Consider the following 19,958-nt stretch of genomic DNA (forward strand, 5'->3'; position numbering starts at 1 on the left):
GTTGTAGTGTGGGAACTCTTGCGCATAGCGTGAGAAGGTCATCTTTCATTGATATGGATTTTAATGCTCCGGTTATAACTACTTACTATCACTAGTGGCTTAGTGTGAGCTGTAGACCTTGTGAACTCCCATGGCTTCACTATTTTGAAAAATTGCGAAAACTGAATCAACAAAATAGTTATTTACGATACAAGTGCGGAAAAGAGGAAATTCGAAACGAGTGGCGATAAATTAAAACACGACCGCATCCGTATTTTAAATCGACACGAGTTGCGAATTACCTTTTAGCACGTGTATCGTACAACGTTTTACAGTACATATGGCGCTTTAAACTTTCGACATATGCAACAAAAGTTGCTCTTTACGCACTAGTGCAAGAAAGTAGCACCATATGTACTGTAAAAATATATATATTAATTATTAAAGCAGCTCATCAAATTTTACGAGAATCGGTTAAAAAATGCGACCTGTAGAAAAATAAAACATCATACGAAAGTTTTGTTCGGTAATAAACAGTGCCCTCTGTTTATCAAAAGCTTGTACTGTCCGCGCGCGAATTCCGTGCACGGCTGAGGGATGCTAGGAATGTTGGGAGTCATGACAGAGTGATGGTGACTGGTGTCATTTTGTACACACGGGCGCGGGGCACACCCACCCAGTTCGGTTGGGCGCCAATTCCGTGCATTCCTCGACTTCCGAATGCACGGAATTGGCACGCGGACAGTAGCTTGTAATACAAGTGGAAGTCCCTTTCTAACAAAAGCTGTCAAAAAGTGAGTTCCGCTTGTATTACAAGCTACAAGCTTTTGATAAACAGGGCATATGTGTTTATTTATGTGTGTATATTTGTTTTTATAAGTGCCCAAGATTTCTGTACTGATGCAAAAAAAAACAGGTTATCATCTACTCTGTTTTATACGAAAGAAAACAATGTAGAAATGTTTTATAGGATGTGTTTAGTGCATTTGGACCTTTTTGAAAATAACTTTAACAATCTAATGTTAGTTAGTTAAAGCCCGACCAGAAATATATGATCATTGTCAAGAGGGCGCTGTTATTCTCATGTATGAGGTGAAAATTCAGTTTAGTATAAATTTTTTAGTTCCAATGAAATTCCGCAACATGGCGCGTGATCATATATTCCTGGTCAGGCTTTAGATACGCATACCATTTCTTTGTTTACCACGAAGATGAGCGTGGAACCCTCAAATGGGAGGATCAATGAAAAAAGTGTGATTTGCTATTATAAATAATGCAAATGGACTACACAGTTTATCAAATCGACGTGCTTCTCACTGTTATTGTGCGCTGACGCCATAATTATGACGTTATGAATATACATACATAATAGCTCGTGTGATGAGATACACTACAGTGATTATTATAACACTCAGGTGTGGGTTTAGTGAAAGAGCATGAGATTATTGATAACATTAATACATCTACATCAAATTTTATAACGTTGATTCATGATAATCAACGAAAATGTTAAATACCACAGATTTAATATAAAGATGACGCAAATACCACGATTTATATTGAAACCAAGCGTGACGACTTTTTCATACAAAATTTACGCATAATATAATTTTAAACTTACTTATCTGTGATAGGAAATATGTTATTGCCTTTGGGTGCTCGCAATTTTTGGACTGTTGCAGTTAATTATTATGAAACGAAGCATTTTTTTAAGTTTTCACGGACGTCCGGCTGCAACAACCGGCGGCGTGAACTGTAAAGAGCGACGGTCAACCTCGACGCTTGGTCGGGGTTCGGACACGCGAAGTAGATGCATTTGCGTCTTCTATGGTATATTTATTTCTGTGTTAAATACGATGTTTTTATTTCAAATCAAACGGTGTTTGTTGTCGGCCGAGCGAAATGAGGTCTTATATGGTCTACTAGATGTCCACTGTTCATGTTTGTTAGACGATATTTTGAGTAATCTTCCACTGTTCATAACTGCGGGAATGTAGTTAATATAAAACATTTTTTGAGGTAAAATATGAGAAGGATCGGTCTTGAAGTTAATGAGTTAAAGTGTCGCGAGGTAGAGACCAACCGAGGTAAATAGAGGTTTAGGGCAACCTAATAAGCAGACACGGAATCTAGGGGGCAAAATTTAATGACAGGTAGGGAGGTCCTATATCGATAAACTCAATTATCGATGCTTCATACACTAGTGATTAGATCAGAGACAACATAATTTTAAAATCATTTACAGAAAACTTACAATTCAATTGTTAAAGAATGTAACATTATAAATGATAATGTCCATACTATGTATTGGTTTATCCACCGTCACTTTATATTGCATCTTAACTTATTGCAATAAAGTTGAAAATTGTATACGCATTTATATAAAGCTCGTATGTCCTCGGTAATGAGCAAAAACACACCAATCGTTGACACAATTAAGTGGTCATTTTGAACCTAACTGCATGGAAATAAGGCCTACTATATGTTAAGTAAAGCTGTCAGTGCTGTCACTATGGGGCCGTCTGACTGGTCCCTGACAAGTCTTTTTGTGTGTTTTTTGCCCTAACAGAGTAGTAAATAAAGAAGACTGATAGCCCCAATACAACGTCGCGAGAATATTGAATGTGGATGACGTGAAATATTGTTTTCCCCTCACTAGCTCGGAAAGCCGTCTATTATCCTTTAAAACAAGCGGGGAAAAACGCATTTTATCCACTAGTGGGGAAAGTAATTTGACCTTGGATGGAGCGTGTTTAAGTAGCTTGACAGGTAACAAAACGTAAAACGCTCATAATAATGGTTCGTTCGATATTAATTATCATTAAATAAATGGTTTGAGAATCTAATAAAAATACCAAATTTAGCTTTATTTAATAATTTTAAGTCATAAACCTTAAAATTCCATAAGAAACGTTTGATTATTTATAATGATGTTAAATATAATTCTGAACGCACAAGTTGAGTCGATGCAATTTCAAAACGCATCGTTGACATTTCATACGTCAGAACAGAAATGTCAACATTGTCAACGAAATTGTTACTGTTCTTCTCACCGACTCACGAAAAAATCAGAATTTTTAGTGTTTTCTGTTATAATATCGTAAAAAAATTAGTGATTCCAGTGATGAAGATAATCTAACGCCTGTGGATGTTGCACTTTCCTCGCTATAGTGAGGTGAAAAGTTTTGTGTTACACACGGGTGCAAATGTATTTTACTTCTCGTGTGTTGAAACACTCGCTACGCTCAGGATTCTATTTTAGAACCACTCGCTTCGCTCGTGGTTCAACTATAGAATCCTTTCGCTTGCTCATGTTTCAATTCCACACTCGCGGGTAAAATACAACTTTGCACCCTTGTATAACAAATAACTATTTTATATTTTAGTTATTTGCGTATGAAAACTACGATACTTCTGCTATTTATATTATCAAAATATACAATTGGAGTTGACTGACAGCAGTTGACGACACAAAAGTAAATTTAAAGCATAACTAAAGCATTTGAAGCCCGTAGAAAAGACTTACAAAACTTAGAACTATTTAGATCAGTATGGCTTCACTAACTTAATTTTAGTCGCTTTTGGAGACATGATTCGGATTCATCGGGAATCCTTCCTCAAACTGAAACCGTACCGTACCGTTCCTGAAACCGTACTGATCTAAATATTTTGAACGATAGTTTAATTTTGAACTTAGAACTAGATGGCGCCATTGAATAAGAATATTCTTAAAATGCCTTTATATAATTATGTTTTAATGGTAGGTACTTATGCATATTATTATGACAGCGGCCTAAAAAGTAGGGTTTTACGTTTAGAACTCATAAAAATAGTACTATAAAAGGGGTAAGTTTTAAACGTATAAAGCTAACATAGAAAAATAGTAAAAGGCACGCCGGAACGCGGCGTTGTATGGAGGTTGATCGTCTTCAATATTTACTAGTCTCTACCTATAAGTATTAAAATTACTTGTTTGTGCGTCAGTTTACTGGTTGCAGTTAAGTTTTTCTGAGCTATCGGATCTGAAATTATATACTTATTAAGTTTTGGTTGCTGTCCTATGAAAAAAACCCGGCCAAGTGCGAGTCGGACTCGTGCACGAAGGGTTCAGTACCATTACGCAAAAAACGGCAAAAAAATCACACTTGTTGTAGAGGAGCCACATGGGAGCCCTACTGAAATATCAATTTTATTCTGTTTTTAGTATTTGTTGTTATAGCGGCAACAAAAATACATTATCTGTGAAAAGTTCAACTGTCTTGCTGTCAAGGTTCATAAGATACAGCCTGGTGACATACAGACGGACAGCGGAGTCTTAGTAATAGGATCCCGTTTTTACCCTTTGGGTACGGAACCCTTAAACTATCCTATATGGGGCATTTTCTATGAAAAGGGACCTTATTGTAGATGGCGCTTACGTCGCACAGCGTCGCGCGGCATTGTATTTATATCGGAGCATCGTTAAGCATTGTATTTGTATCGGTAAGCGCCATCGACAATAAGGTCCCTTTTATCTATAGAAAATACCACATATGTTTCCCCGGAACTTGAGTCACACTAACATAGCCGCAGCCATACAATCGCGGTTACACTAATTTTAAAACGACATTTCTAACTATGAAACCACTCCACCACCCCCCACTGGCCCCCACCCACGACATGCCACGTGAGCCCGACTTCGGCCTCGGCCACCGGTGGACTTGGTCATAATTTTAACCGACTTCAAGATTTCAAAAGGAGGAGGTTCTCAATTCGGTTGTGTTTTTTAGGGTTCCGTACCCAAAGGGTAAAAACGGGACCCTATTACTAAGACTCCGCTGTCCGTCTGTGTGTCACCAGGCTGTATCTTATGAACCGTGACAGCAAGACAGTTGAAATTTTCACAGATGATGTATTTCTGTTGCCGCTATAACAACAAATACTAAAAAGTACGGAACCCTCGGTGCGCGAGTCCGACTCGCACTTTTCCGGTTTTATTTTAATGTTTGTTACTCCATAACTCCGTCATTTCTGAACCGATTTAGAAAATTCTTTTTCTTTAGTAGGTACCTATATATATTTATTTATGACATCTATTTCATCTATCCTTGGTTCCTTGGAGCTTGGGACGGATGTTGGTGTGGGATGCTACCTGCGTAGACACACTGGCACCGTCCCACCTCCAACGGACTAATGTAAAAGCGGGCGGAGCGGCGGAAAGCGCCGAAATTTTAAAACGTAATAAATATAAGAGCCTCGGTAGAGAGTATCATTTCGTTCCATTTGGAGTTGAAACTCTAGGTCCATGGGGTCCCGGCGCGCATAAGTTGTTTGCAGAAATCGCGAAGCGTCTGGTTGACGTAACTGGTGACCGAAGAGCTGGCGGCTTTCTCGCACAACGTATCAGCATTGCGATACAGCGGGGAAATGCCACCAGCATCCTTGGTACAATGCCTCAAGGGCCATTAATTTCGTTTACGTAGTACCACTGTATATATCTTGTATGTAAATAAATTATTTGTACTGTAATCATATGTTGTAAAATAAATATATCTAATCTTTCAGTTTAATATTAATATATTCATCTACTACAAATCTAAGAATAGTTTTAAGTATAATTTAAATGTACCAAATGACATCATTATAGAGAATAATACTAGCCGCACTTAAACTATCGTGAGACATATTTCAAAATATTTATCAGTACGGTTTTTACTCACTATTATTTTTAGTCGCTTTTGGCGACATGTTTCGGATTCTTTGGGAATCCATCCTCAGGCACGAGTGTCCGCGGCGGTTGGACGTCGTGCACTGCCCGCGCCGCCCGCCTCGTCGCTCAAAAAAAAATAATAGTGAGTAAAAACCGCACTGATAAATATTTTGATTAATACTAGCATTAGGAATTTCAGATTGATGTTTGAATATCGGACGCAAAAAGAAGCAGAGCGAGTTTTTTGCGCAGTTTTCTTTAAAAAAACACATGAACTCTTTGAACATTGTCGTACTTAAATCATAGACTTAAATATTTATCTTTATCAAGATCGAGATACGGTATAATGTCGGCCATATTTAACGAGCTGTAAAGTTAGGTCTCTCGCTAAACCTAGGCAAAGAGCTAAGACCTAATTAACAAGTACACTAACTCACAGTTAAATTTATACGCCCGTTAGTTTAACTCAGTGTTAACAGCGCAGATAACGCAGTTGCACAATGTACTAAGGTTAGAACATACATGGAGCTTAAATATTTTGTAACAAATTGCGAGGCTATTGCGAGCTATGCGAGGATGCAAAGTAAATTCTTTTATGCCTTAAATTATAATTAAGTGTAGGTAATTATAAATAGTGCAATAATTCTCGCAATACTTATTTTATACCAAACACGGCTTTATATTATATACGTCTTTTAAAAGCAGGATTATTTCAAAGTCTTGGTCATGAATGTCATGATCACGGTCAGATTGTTCATACACTTTTTTTTCAAAAAAAACAAACACACAATTAAATTAAATACACAATTAAATACCAAATTATGTACATAATAAAAATCACCCTTCAGTCCCAGCATTAAGTAAATTACTATAGCAATAAACACCGATAGTACATATTTCGGTACAAAATCTTTAAAATTAAATTAAATTAAATTAAATTAAATTTCTTTATTTGAGAGACAACATATGGTCCATAAATTTGTTAGTTATAGCTTATACCTTATGTTGGATGCCCCCCGCTTTCAAATTTGAATGCTCGCGCGGAGTTTAAGTCCAGTTTTTTTTTTTTATCCTATCTTGCTTTTACTCCCCGCAATTTTGCACGGGGTGAATTTGCCAATGTCGGTTTTTGAGATAGTCCAGTTGTAAATAGTCAGTTCAGGACTGACAGCAAATATTTATTATGTGCAAAAATATGAACAAGAGGCCTCTAGGACTATGACGTTTAAAAAAAACTGGGACTTAGGAGGCTATGTTCTGGCTGCTAAAAGGTTGCCGACCGCTGCTCTACCGTAACCACTGTAACCGCATTCAGTGTGCCATAGCCCTTCGCCCTTCAGTATCGCACGGCTTTCTCTCACGACCAGTCGCCGAGTTACTGGCATACTTAGCTTAGAGGTGTGAAAGCCCACCTCGTGAGCCTCTTCAGGGGATTCGTAGGATGCTCCAAATATGAACACGTACTTCTTCTTCATAGGTTTAATCATTAACTTTTACCAACTTTTACAATCATTTCTCTCTTAGCGACAGGCAAGAGCTTGACCGACAGAAAATTCTAGAAACAGGATTGCCACAGATAACATATATACGTTCTACGCGCCAAAAGTGATGTGTCGGCGGGCCTGTCATTCTTAATATAATCTAATGTTGGTACAACGTATTAATCATACAATTTATTAACAAATGTTACATTGTCAAGACTGGAATAATACAGAATGAAATGAGTACAGAAAATAGAAATGCTAACATGTGTTTGAAGTGAAACCGTGTCTTCTTTATCACATACAACACATTTATTCTAAGTGTATCATCGGCGTCACCGATATACCTGCTGACAGATTCTGACTATTAATTTTACCTCCAACTTCGACGTCAGGGGTAAATTTTAAAACTTAATTATACACGATCAACTCCTGTGTAAAGTTAAGTCCCGAGATAGTTTATCTTCTTCTTCCTCGCGTTATCCCGGAATTTTTGCCACGGCTCATGAGACCCTGGGATCCGCTTGACAACCAATCCCAAGAATTGGCGTTGGTACTAGTTTTTATGAAAGCTACTACCATCTGACCTTCTAACTTGGAGAGTAGAGTAGGCTTTATCGGGATTAGTCCGGTTTCCGGTCCGAAAAAGCGAATGGTAAATATCAAATGATATTATGTATTGCAATTTTTGACATGTGTTTTTGACATTAAAGATTGATTGATTGATTGATATAGTTAGTTGGTTATAGTTAATAATGTGTAAAAATTGTGAAAGTTTAAATCAGTCTCTTGCACGGCTATCACGAGTTGGCATATGACATTTCCATTATGACATTAGCGACTGCGTGAACTCGATCGCACCAGCAGATCGCATATGTCAGTGCGAGCGAGTCGGACTGCGATCGAGTCTGCAGTCGCCGCTGGACACCCGTACTTATTATATATATTACTTTATGCTTATAATAAGCCTTACATACATACTTAAGAGGCCCACTGACTCTCAGTCCGCCGGACGATATCGGCCTGTCAGTTAGAACAAAAATTTGACAGTTCCGAACAACTGACAGGCCGATATCGTCCGGCGGACTGATAGTCAGTGGGCCCCTTTAGGTTAAACTTTGATATGTCGCTCCGCTCACGGCGGCTGACAATCTCAATGTGTGAACCGCCATGCAGTGCCTGCAGCCTGCAATCTTCTAATGCAGCAATACAGTAATGGCACATTGCAGGCTTCTTAGTTTTTGTGGCTTATTGGAAGCCTCTGGGTAATAAGGCTTTGAAGGTAAGATGTCTTGGCATTATGTACGAAAATGTAAGACGCAAGGTAAAGGTAAATGAGAAAAAGGGTTGAAGAAATTTTAATATCTAACTATCTATTAGACTAGTAAGTAAGTAAGTAAGTAAGTAAGTTTGGCACTAGGGAATGCAAACCAGCATTTGTTGTTATAGCGACAACAGAAATACATCATCTGTGAAAATTTCAACTGTCTAGCTATCACGGTTCATGAGATACCGCGGTGACAAACGGACAGACAGAGAGATAGACAGCGGAGTCTTAGTAACAGGGTCCCGTTTTTACCCTTTGGGTACGGAACCCTAAAAATCAACAGAAAAAGAAAAAAAGAAAATTAACACTACAACACAATGCTTTCCATCTGAATTAAAGTTAGAAGTAATAAAGTTAGAAGTAATAAGGGAAAACACAATTAAAGAAATTTAATTGTGTTTTCCCTGGTTGCCCTGAAAACCAGCGCCATGGCTAAATATCTTACTCATCGGCATATGCTGAGTGGCATCCATTTTGGTGTTAGAATATAATATTAGAATAAGACGTAATAGGTTAAGTTTTATATTTTACACCAAATTAAGTATTTCTATTTCTATAATAAATAATAAAATAAAATAAAATATCTTTATATCAGAACATTTAAAATTCCATACAATATTGTTAGTACCATCGTTATACCTATGTGTTAGTAAATACATTAAAAATAAAAACAAAACTTTTAATAATAAAATCAAAATCCAATAAATTTAACTAATTAATATGTCAGATTCAAAATAATATATACTAGAATAATAATTATAAGTAACCCGCGCCGCGCGTATCGTTTTCAACTTTCTACGTACTTATTATCAATTTTGTGATATATCAAAGCAAATATATCATTGTCAGTGATAACTATCTCTTCCAAAGTTTCTTGTAATCCGGTTGCTATTACAAGCCCTTTTTTTATGACGTTTTTAATCATAATCTATATGATAGATTTATATCTTCGCATTTGTCAGACCTCAGTTTTTGTTACTGGCAGGGGGGTGTCACTGCGCAGTTTAGGTATATTTGGCCGGCGCACCGCCCGGTCAGGTGTATGGCAGTGGGCTGCCGCTCGCGCAAAATTGAAAATACGCAATGACTTCGAAACCTAAATCGCGATAATCTGTATAAAAGATAATGTTCTGTTTACGGATATCTGAATAAACGGAAGAACAAGGCAGCAGAAAAAACGTTTTTTTTTAAATTCCGGACTATTGACCGACATATTTTTAAAGGAATAAGTACTTCTGTGGCATACCTACTTTCGTGAGAATCAGACATACTATCTCCGGCTAAAAATTTTGTGTTTACGTTTGTAATTCCTACATGTTTATCTTAAAAATAATAAATCAGTAGGTATAGGTACAAAAACTTGTCAAGTGACAACCCCGTGCCGACACTCGCAGCTCGGTCATAAAACTGCGGCGCGCAAAGAAGATTCACGGTTCGTGCGCGGTTATAAGTTTCAATTTTGCTTGCAGGCGGCGAGTGTAGGTATAATTTTGTATCTAAATCTGGCTTTTGTGAAGGAGTGAATTTTCTGTACGGTAGTACTATTAGTTATTCTGTGGTACTGGTTAATTATATTAAGATTTAAATGTTTTGAATGAAAGTACTTATAACCACTGACCTTTAGCTTTAACTTTAATTTATTTGTTTTGTTGTCATTTGTTACTAACAACAGTAACAACTATGAAGTCTCTACTTCGAAATAAAGATTTTATTATTTATTTATTTAAATCAAACATAAAAAGTGCAAACATTTCTGCCTTTTATGTATAACAACAATAAGACTTTCAACAACAAAAAAACATATTTTACAAAGTATATGATATACATTCACACAAATTAAGTTAATTAGTTACGGGTTAATCAAAATAATAATTCATCCCCACTTTTCATACCTAGCCTAAAGGTCATCATCATCATCATCATGCCAGCCGATAGACGTCCACTGCTGGACATAGGCCTCCCCCAAGGCTCGCCACTCCGACCGATCCTGTGCCGCTCGCAACCACCGAATTCCCGCGACCGTCACCAGGTCGTCGCTCCATCTCGTTGGAGGCCTACCGGCAGTTCGTCTTCCGGTACGCGGAAGGCCTAAAGGTGTATTTTTTTAATTTTTTCCACTTTATCGGTGTAACAATATTAACAACATCCCGTGTTCCAAACAGTCATTTCCTGTCTTCACTCCTATCTTTATCCCCTCTACCCCAGTGGCATTCTGGCACGGCGTTCTGTTGGGTCTCTGTAAGTAAACGGAGGCCCAGCAGGGTGCTGGCCGGAATGCTACTGGGGTATTTTCTAATTCCCTCCCTTCTCTATCTCCCCCCTTTCTTGCTCCCTTATCTTACTCCTTTTTCCGCCAATCCAAGGTGTCATACGTACCGTGCCGATGGATGCGTGGCTGGTGGCGAGACCAGTCTCAAACGGCGTCTCTACGAAACCGGGGCGAATCGTAGCAGTATTCAGTCCTTCAGGCGGCAAGCGGGGCTCTGCCGTACTGTGACCACCATTTCCCTTGCTACTCGTGGGACGTTTTATGGAAGATACAAATATAAATAAAAATCTAAATAGCTTTGACGCCATGTCCTCGGCTCTGGACGGGATCCAGGCCGAAGGTAATATCGGAGCGATGGAGGCTGTAGAAGCCTCCAGCACGCCCGAAGTTTGCTCCCAGGGAGGGGAGGGGAAAGCTGAGGTCGACAGAGACGACATCGTCTCTGGTGCGCCCAACGACAACTCCTCTGCCAAAGAGCTGCATGTTTCGAAACGCTTGTCGGGTGCTGCTCGCAAGAGATTCCGCAGGCTGTTGGGTGACGGGGTAGCCAAAGAGCAAGCCCTGTCTATGGCCCGTAAGCCCTGGGCGGAGATCACTGTGGAGAAGCCGGCCACGGAAAAAGGCCCTGTAAAAAGGGTCCGATCTGAGGACGAATCTCCGCAGGGATCAGTGAAAAAGGCCCCGAAACTCCGCGTTGAAACCTCAGGGGAGTCTCGGCATCCGAGCTTCCGGGAGGTAGCGGGGTCCTCACGAGTAGGGATCCGTAATTCGGACCCTATGAGTGAGGACCAGATGAAGTTGGTCCACCGTCATCTAAATCTCGCCATGGTCCAGCAATGGGCAAATGCGAAGGGCGGTGCACCACAGTTTCTGGGCTTCATTCACAAGACAGGCTGGATACTTGTGACCTGTGTTAACCAGGTTAGCAGGGACTGGCTTGTGAATGAGGTCCCGAACTTAAAGCCGTGGCCGGAGGCCAAACTCTCCGTCATCCCGGAGGGTGAATTACCCAAACCAGCTACGGCTATCACCTTTATTCCGGAGTCTGAGGCGGCCTCAGTGGAGGAAGCCTTGGCGCTGATCAGGGTCCAGAACTTTGGCCTGAACACAGAACTCTGGAAAGTTCTCGGGGAAAAGGCTGAGCAGGGGGGCAAGGTGGTCACCTTCGCTCTGGATGAGCCTTCCTCCGAAACTCTTAAGGCCAATCGTGGAGAGGTAGCCATTGGCTTTAAGAAAGTACTGTTCCGGCTAAAAGGGGGGCCAAACGCTCCCCCAGCACAGCAGACGGAACAGCAACCTCAGTCCCTCGCCGAATCTACTCCAGGGCCAAGTACCAAGGTACCTGGCGGCCGAACCATACCCCAGGGCTCTCGTGGCCGTGGGGGCGGGCAACCGGCAGCCAGAGGCACAAGGGGCATGACGAGGGGCATGGTACCCGGTAGGGCCAGACCCATAACCTCGGCGACAGGAGGGCCTCAAGGGACTCCTATTGCGAGAGGCAGGGGTGGGCCACAACGGGTCACCAAAAGGGCCAAATAAAAGGCCTTGGACCTACGGCACCCGCGAGGGTCCTGCAAGCGAACATCCATCATGCGGCAGCCGCCACGGCCATTGTTGAAAGCCGGCTTGCAGGACACGTCGACCTCGCACTACTTCAAGAACCTTGGGTGCGAAACTCAACCATACTAGGACTGAATTCGGTTGGTAAAGTTTTATGCAATACTAATGGAATTAAGCCTAGGGCCTGCATTGTTTTTGGCAAGAACATTGACTTTCTACCTGTTCCAGAGTTATGCACAGACGACCTGGTAGCAGCGTATGTAAATCTCAAGGGATGGAGCGGGCAGAGAATTATACTCTGCTCGGCATACCTCCCTGGAGACAGGAACGACCCCTCTGCGGATCTCACAGCCGTGGCCGAGTACGCCCGCAGACACAACGCAGAAATGCTGGTGGGATGTGACGCTAACGCCCATCACACCAACTGGGGAAGCACCGACATCAATGATAGGGGTGAGTTACTACATGACTTTCTTCTATGCAATAACTTCCAAATTCTAAACATGGGATGTACACCCACCTTTGTCACTAGGGTCAGGAAGGAGGTTTTAGACTTGACTTTTGCATCTTCAAATCTAGCCAGGCACATTCAGAACTGGAGGGTAAGTGATGCGGAATCGTTGTCAGATCATAAGCACATCTGTTTTAATATAGCTTTTTCTCTCAGCGTTCAAACGGTCACCTTCAGGGATCCCCGGAGGACGGACTGGGAAGGCTACAGGAGCAGCCTAGAAAGTAATCTGGAATCTGCTGTACACGGCTATAGTGAGGCCGATAGTGTCTTACGCCTCCGTAGCATGGTACAGGAAAACGACGCAGAAGGCAACAGTGACGAGGCTTGGCAGCCTGCAAAGAACTGCCTGTGTCATCGTCACTGGAGCCATGTCATCCTCCCCGACGGCAGCCCTAGAGGCCATACTAAATCTACCGCCCCTTCACCTGCATCTGGAATTGGAGGCGAGATCTAGTATGCTTAGAATAGCGGGCGCGAGGAGAGGTAATTGGTTATCGCAAACTCTGAGACTGTTTAGGGAATCAGTGTACGATATTCCTGTTCTTGGGATGCCGTCCGACACTATGGCACCCAAATTTTGTCCACTCAAACTCTACTCAGTGGAACTCCCCAAAAGGGAGGACTGGTCAAACAGTCAAATTAAGTGGAAAGAAGGAAGCCTGAGGTGGTACACTGATGGCTCCAAATCCGGATCTGAAGTAGGCTGCGGAGTATATGGTGAAGCGCCCAGGAAAAGCATCAGCTTAAACCTAGGGCGTTTTTGCTCTATATTCCAGGCAGAGGTATACGCCATTATTGAATGTGCGTCAATGAATCTGCAAAGCAACTACGGCAACCATACTATCTATATCCATTCGGATAGCCAGGCGGCACTCTTAGCCCTAACCTCTGATGTCACCACATCGAGGCTGGTTGAGAACTGCAGGCAATTATTGAACAACCTTGGAGCCAGGAACAAGGTTGTTCTACGTTGGGTCCCGGGGCATGCGGGTATCGTTGGAAACGAAAAGGCCGACGAACTCGCGCGAGCAGGGGCTAAGGGGAAGAACTACAGTCCTGAGCCGTTTTGTGGGATTCCCAGAAGCCTAACGCGGCTCACCCTAAAGACCTACTGTCAATACAAAACCATTCAACTCTGGAGGGAGAAACCAGGGTTGAACCATTCCAAAGCGCTTATCAAGGCCTTCAGCAAAAAGGCGTCTTCGAGCGCCTTGGCGCTGCCTAGGAACCAACTGCGCAACTTGGTCAGGGTGCTTACCGGGCACTGCGGCCTAAATAAGCACATGCACACTATGGGGAAACGTGACATGGGGCGGTGCAGACTCTGTATGGAGGCAGAGGAGACGCCCCTACACATCCTCACAGAGTGCCCCTGCCTAATGCGCACTCGTGACTTGATCCTGGGTGGACATATATTGCGCCCGGAGGAGTTAAAGTCTCTCGAAACCAAAAAGATCCTGCAGCTGTTTGAAGTTGCAGGTTTGGATCGAGAGTTGTAGTAGGTGGCGATCACAATAGATCAGAGATGGTCGCAGTGATACATAGGCTCTGGAGCCTTACATAGCCCCTAGAAAAGAAGAAGAAGAAGAAGAACAATATTAATAAAAATTTGACACCGTTTTAACCGTAGATGGAAAAACTGACGGGCATGATGGTGACGATGATGGCTAAACTACTAGAGGGGTGCCTTTCTTTCCCTTCCTTTTTGATTACGGAATCCTAAAATTATTATTATTGCATTTTTCTTTCTTCAGCATACACATTTTGTAACAGTAACGCTAGTGAAGTCTGAATCCAAACAGTACCTTAAGAGTCTTAAGACCCTTAAGAAATGCACATAAATGGTGCAGTTTTTAACCCAAGAGGCAAGCACTCGTAAGCGTTTACAGTGTGGAAAAAAAATATGGGCCCTGGAGGGAAAGTGCCTTAAAACTTTAAGGTAGCTCATTTCACTTAAAGAAAATATTCTTTTATATTTAAAAAGAGACAAAACTGCATTCAAAGTTTTTTTTTTTAATTTTGCTTGTCTAAAAATATTCTTCAGTAAGAAATACTTATTCTGAATAATTCTTAAATAATTCTTTTTAATAAAATGAGTTAACTTAAGGTTTTAAGGCACCTTTTCTCCAGAGCCCATAATTTTTTTCCACCCTGTATAAAAACCGGTCATAAAAAAAAAATATATTTTCAGATAGCTGAGATCCATTAATTGTTAGTTACAAGACACTTATAAAACTACATTAGTAAACTACCTATTACATAAAAACATATACCTATAAATACTTATTTCCTAGGTCGTACGACATGAAGGTCGGTATATCGGCGGAGGATATCCGAGTCCCACCTTTCGGCAATCATTCTCAGGATGCTATTTGAGCTCCCCCTCATCCGCAGCACCACAGATGCCGTCTTCTTCCTTATTATGGCATAAAAGTCCTATACGCTCATGTCATGTCACTCAAAATTATCTAAACGCCTCAAATCACCTGACTGCACCCGATAGTAAAGAAAGTCGTTACCCAACTTCCGGTAACTATCAGTTAAATATGAACACTCTTAAACTTGATTGTGGGAATGTTCATATAAATGTCAAATAAAATAAAAGCTGAACTGTCAAACATGTTCGTTGGAAATGCAATCGTATTTTGATAGAGTTACGGTTGAAAATTGATTGTGGTAGGGCAAGGAATTTGTCGTTGCGTCAGTGCGAGTTGGCTTTAAGGAAATATGCTTAATTAAGCAGATGACACCCCGTTGCCTTTTTGTACTGATAATTTTTATGATTTGAATGCTTACAGACCCGTCGTTATCAGTAGTAGTTAAAAAAAAAGATAATACCGTGACATGGGTCGCTTAATACCGAGTAGCATTAACTATAGCCATTTGCGTTTTACCGATGCCCCGATGCAGAATTTTCGGCTAGAGTGAGTAACCCGTTAAAATGTTCTTACTATGTTTTAGTCTCACAGCGGTGGCAGCATGGTTGCATTTTTATCGCCTATTACTATGCCTGTCACTGTCACTTCCGCACTTGTTAGATATATCGTGAGACGTGACAAGCATGGTGACGGGCGATAAAAATGCGACCGTTCTACCGCCGGAGTTTATAGTATAAATGTTTCAAGTAAAAGTGCTAATTACGAAATTGTAATTAAAATCTTTCAATCGCGTTAAAGATAAAAAACCGGCCAAGTGCAAGTCGGACTCGCGCACCGAGGGTTCCGTACTTTTTAGTATTTGTTGTTATAGCGTTTTCAACTGCCTAGCTATCACGGTTTATGAGATACAGCCTGGTGACAGACAGACAGACGGACAGACGGACAGCGGAGTCTTAGTAATAGGGTCCCGTTTTTATCTTTTGGGTACGGAACCCTAAAAACGTCACAAAGACAGCGAGACAACAGCGGTTTTCATTCTGCTTTTTTTATTTTTACCGACTATAAAATTTTAATAAATGCCGATATTGCCGATGCTCATAAGAATACTATTAATAAGGGAATTAATGTTTATGACAGATCATAATAAAACCTCGTTAATTTAAATTAAAGGCGCCATTAAACAGACATAAACTAAACCGCAAAACGAAAGCATTCTTACAATCACTTTGTGCCATAAAATAAATTTATAGTAGCAAGGAATCATAAATCCCAGGTAGCAAAGTGACGCCAGCGACGTCATAATGACGTAATAATGACGTCATTATGAAGTCATAATGACGTCGCGGATGTCATAATGACGTATAAATGCTACCTGGGATGGGGCATTTTCTTTGAAAAGGGACCTTATTGTCGATGGCGCTTACGTCACACAGCGTCGCGCGGCATTGTATTTATATCGGAGCATCGTTTATATTGGCGTAAGTGCCATCGACAATAAGGTCCCTTTTTATAGAAAATACCACATTTATAGTAGCAAGGAATCATAAATAACTAAATAGTGGGTTTGAGGTCCATTCTTGAAAGCTCGTTATAGTAGTAATTGCTAATTCTGTAATCTGTGTTTGACGAGTCTGTATTAGTTTTAAGGGGCCAAGGGCCTGACACTCTTTGATAGAGAAAGATAGTCTTATTGCGATTCCTATAAGAGGAAAGAGAAAATAGTGACTTGCTTTGTCTTTATCACCGACCGGGCATTTTTTCATGGTCGGGTTATGGCATCATAGCAAGGAGGCGATGGCGAAATATCGAAATTTATAAGTAAAAGTGAAAAAGGATTATGCTGCCATACATGAAACTGTCAAAACATGAATATAGTAATATTAACCAAAGAGGATACATAATAAGAACGTATTAACTCAATGGCTTTATGTAACAGAATGATTATTTCTAATATGTACTCACTTTCGTACAATAAATTATTTGTATTTGTATAAATGTTTGGTAAGAAATGTGGTTCACGGTTGAATATGGTTTCCCACGACCACGACGCAGGTGCAAGTTAAGATATTTCACGCTCCAGGGATCAGACCGAGGAAATTAGCCGAGATACTGGGTAGACAGAATTATTATTCACAATTTACAACGACGGGACTTAATAACGTAAAATAAGATTTAAATTTACCTCCGACGTTTCGAGGACGGCGTTGCCCCCGTGGTCTCGGAGAAGACTGGCTAAAGTTGACATCAACATCTAGCCGCGCGAGTTTGTTTATTAACTTGAACGTTTTGCGCACTAGGGATGTCACCGGGTCGACACAACACTCACGATTTTCAATTTTTCAACTTGCGATATTTGTTTTCGCTTACATTTACTCTGGGTTCCATGTGGATGAGATCTTAAAACCTTCGTCTCGATTGACAAAGACAAAGTTTATGAATGAGAAGTAGGTATAATTTTTTTTTATACCACGTCGGTGGCAATCAAGCATACGGCCCGCCTGATGGTAAGCAGTTACCGTAGCCTATGGACGCCTGCAACACTGGAGATATTACACGCGCGTTGCCGACCCTAACACTCCTCTCCCTCGTTGAGCTCTGGCAACCTTACTTACCGGCAGGAACACAACACTATGAGTAGGGTCTAGTGTTATTTGGCTGCGGTTTTCTGTAAGGTGGAGGTACTTCCCCAGTTGGGCTCTGCTCTAGATCTGGAATGACATCCGCTGTCCTGTGCCCTACCACACAAAACGATATGTCATATGGATATGTCATTCACAGTGCCCATAAAAGTAAGTAGGTATAATATGTTGCAAATCTGTATATTATGTTAGGTATATTGTATATCCCTACGAAACCAGTCAACAAGGGACAGTTGTCTGTTTGACAGGTAGAGTTAGACCAAGATAAGTCTGCAGTGATTTTGACAGCACACGCAGTGCCAGTGTTATTTATACGTTATAATTTTATAAAAGATTGACGTTTGAAATAACACCTGCACTGCGTGTGTTGTCAAAAAATCTGCAGGCTTTTCTTGGTTTAACTCTATAGGTTTATCGGACTGATTCTAATTTTAATAAACGTCAAAAATTAGATCTTGATACGAGATGGATCGGATCTGTCAGTCTCAAAAGTGACGTTTTTGTTTGAAGAGAGAGAGAGAACTAATTTTTGACGTTTATTAAAATTAGAATCAGGTCGTGTATGTACTTTATAAGTATAGTTTGCTTTTTAGGGTTCCGTACCCAAAGAGTAAAAACGGGACCCTATTACTAAGACTCCACTATCCGTCTGTCCGTCTGTCTGTCTGTCACCAGGCTGTATCTCATGAACAGTGACAGCTAGAGAGTTGAAATTTTCACAGATGGTGTATTTCTGTTGCCGCTATAACAACAAATACTAAAAAAGTACGGAACCCTAAGTGGGCGAGTCCGACTCGCACTTGTCCGGTTTTTTTTTAATCCATCCAATATAATTTTCTCTAAATATTTATCACTCACTCACTATTATTTTTAGTCGCTTTTGGCGACATGTTTCGGATTCTTTGGGAATCCATCCTCAGGCACGAGTGTCCGCGGCGGTTGTACGTCGTGCACTAATATGTCTCACGATAGTTTAAGTGCGATCATTTTCTCTGTTTGGTCCTATGCTCGAATGGTAAGGAATGCCATTTTATACAAAACAACCCTCACTGCCGTTCCCGATGCAAAGGTTCCCATGATGCTACAATAATATCTTGTTGTACATCATGGCCTCAAAACTAAAATATTCAATCAATAGAATAATGAAATCCCATTCGTCCGTTCCCACAGTCCGCCACCGCAATGAGTTGCGGTCAAACGGAATAATGGGAAAATCTTATTCTTATTTGTGAGTCAAAGTTTTTGTCATTAGAGTGACAATACCATTACTATCATCATCATTCTCAAAATATATAAGCCTCACTAATACACATTTAGGTGGAGCAAAAATACCTAATGATAAGTATTGTTGATGACAAAGATAGATATAACTCCGTAATAGATGGATACAGTCTAAGGAAAAAACGTGCCTCGAAAATCAAGAAAATTTGATTCTCGTTCAGAGGGCGCTACTTGTTTTGGCCTACAGTCGTATAGATGGCGTTGACGGTTTCGTTTGTTATTTAACAATTTTAACGCATATCAGTGAAAGAACATGGGTCATTATCATCAAAATAATTAATGCAAATAAAAAAAAACATTTATCTATATTCAAATACATTTTATCGTATTTTTATAAATCTTCAATTTTAGTTTTAAAGTGTGTCGACAGATGGCAGTGAATTTACTGGTGTTACAAAATTTACTATGACAGTACCGCTCTAGTATAAGTTACTCTATGTTGATGATTAAAAAAAAATATTTATATTTGTGTATCAAAGGAATTCTTCTTTTTTTCCGCTTAGCTGATGTAAATCCACGAAATCAAGTTAAATTCACTCGATTCCTATGATTATCAATTTATCATAATATAACACATATCATACTGCATGTCTGCTAGTATTTTGGCTAACGTCTAAGTAAAAACTAGTCTATCTGCTATTATTACTTATGTCTAACAGGTCCTATTAAAATCTAGTCCCGCAAGGCCGGCCACTCTCGACACAGCTTTTGTCTATGACTCTTTGATATTTTTTATTAGGGTTCCGTACCCAAAGAGTAAAACCGGCCAAGTGCGAGTCGGACCTACGCACCGAGGGTTCCGTACTTTTTAGTATTGCTACTAAGTGCGGGTAGTTCGAAA

General features: G+C 40.5%; 2 protein-coding genes across 2 annotated transcripts in view; both read left to right on the forward strand.

Annotated features, from left to right (window-relative positions):
- Window positions 1-3,536, forward strand: part of LOC134749601 (phospholipid phosphatase 3-like) — a 462,302-nt gene extending 458,766 nt beyond the window's left edge. The window contains exon 8 of the transcript XR_010128502.1: window positions 3,525-3,536. The gene's annotated coding sequence lies outside the window, so the exon portion shown is untranslated. The remainder of the gene's footprint in view (window positions 1-3,524) is intronic.
- The window catches only part of LOC134749594 (protein prickle-like), a 518,207-nt gene that overhangs the window by 4,061 nt on the left and 494,188 nt on the right, over window positions 1-19,958 (forward strand). The gene's annotated exons all lie outside the window — the stretch shown is intronic.

The sequence above is a fragment of the Cydia strobilella genome, chromosome 18 (genome assembly GCF_947568885.1).
Source record: "Cydia strobilella chromosome 18, ilCydStro3.1, whole genome shotgun sequence".
NCBI classification, from domain to species: Eukaryota; Metazoa; Arthropoda; class Insecta; order Lepidoptera; family Tortricidae; genus Cydia; species Cydia strobilella.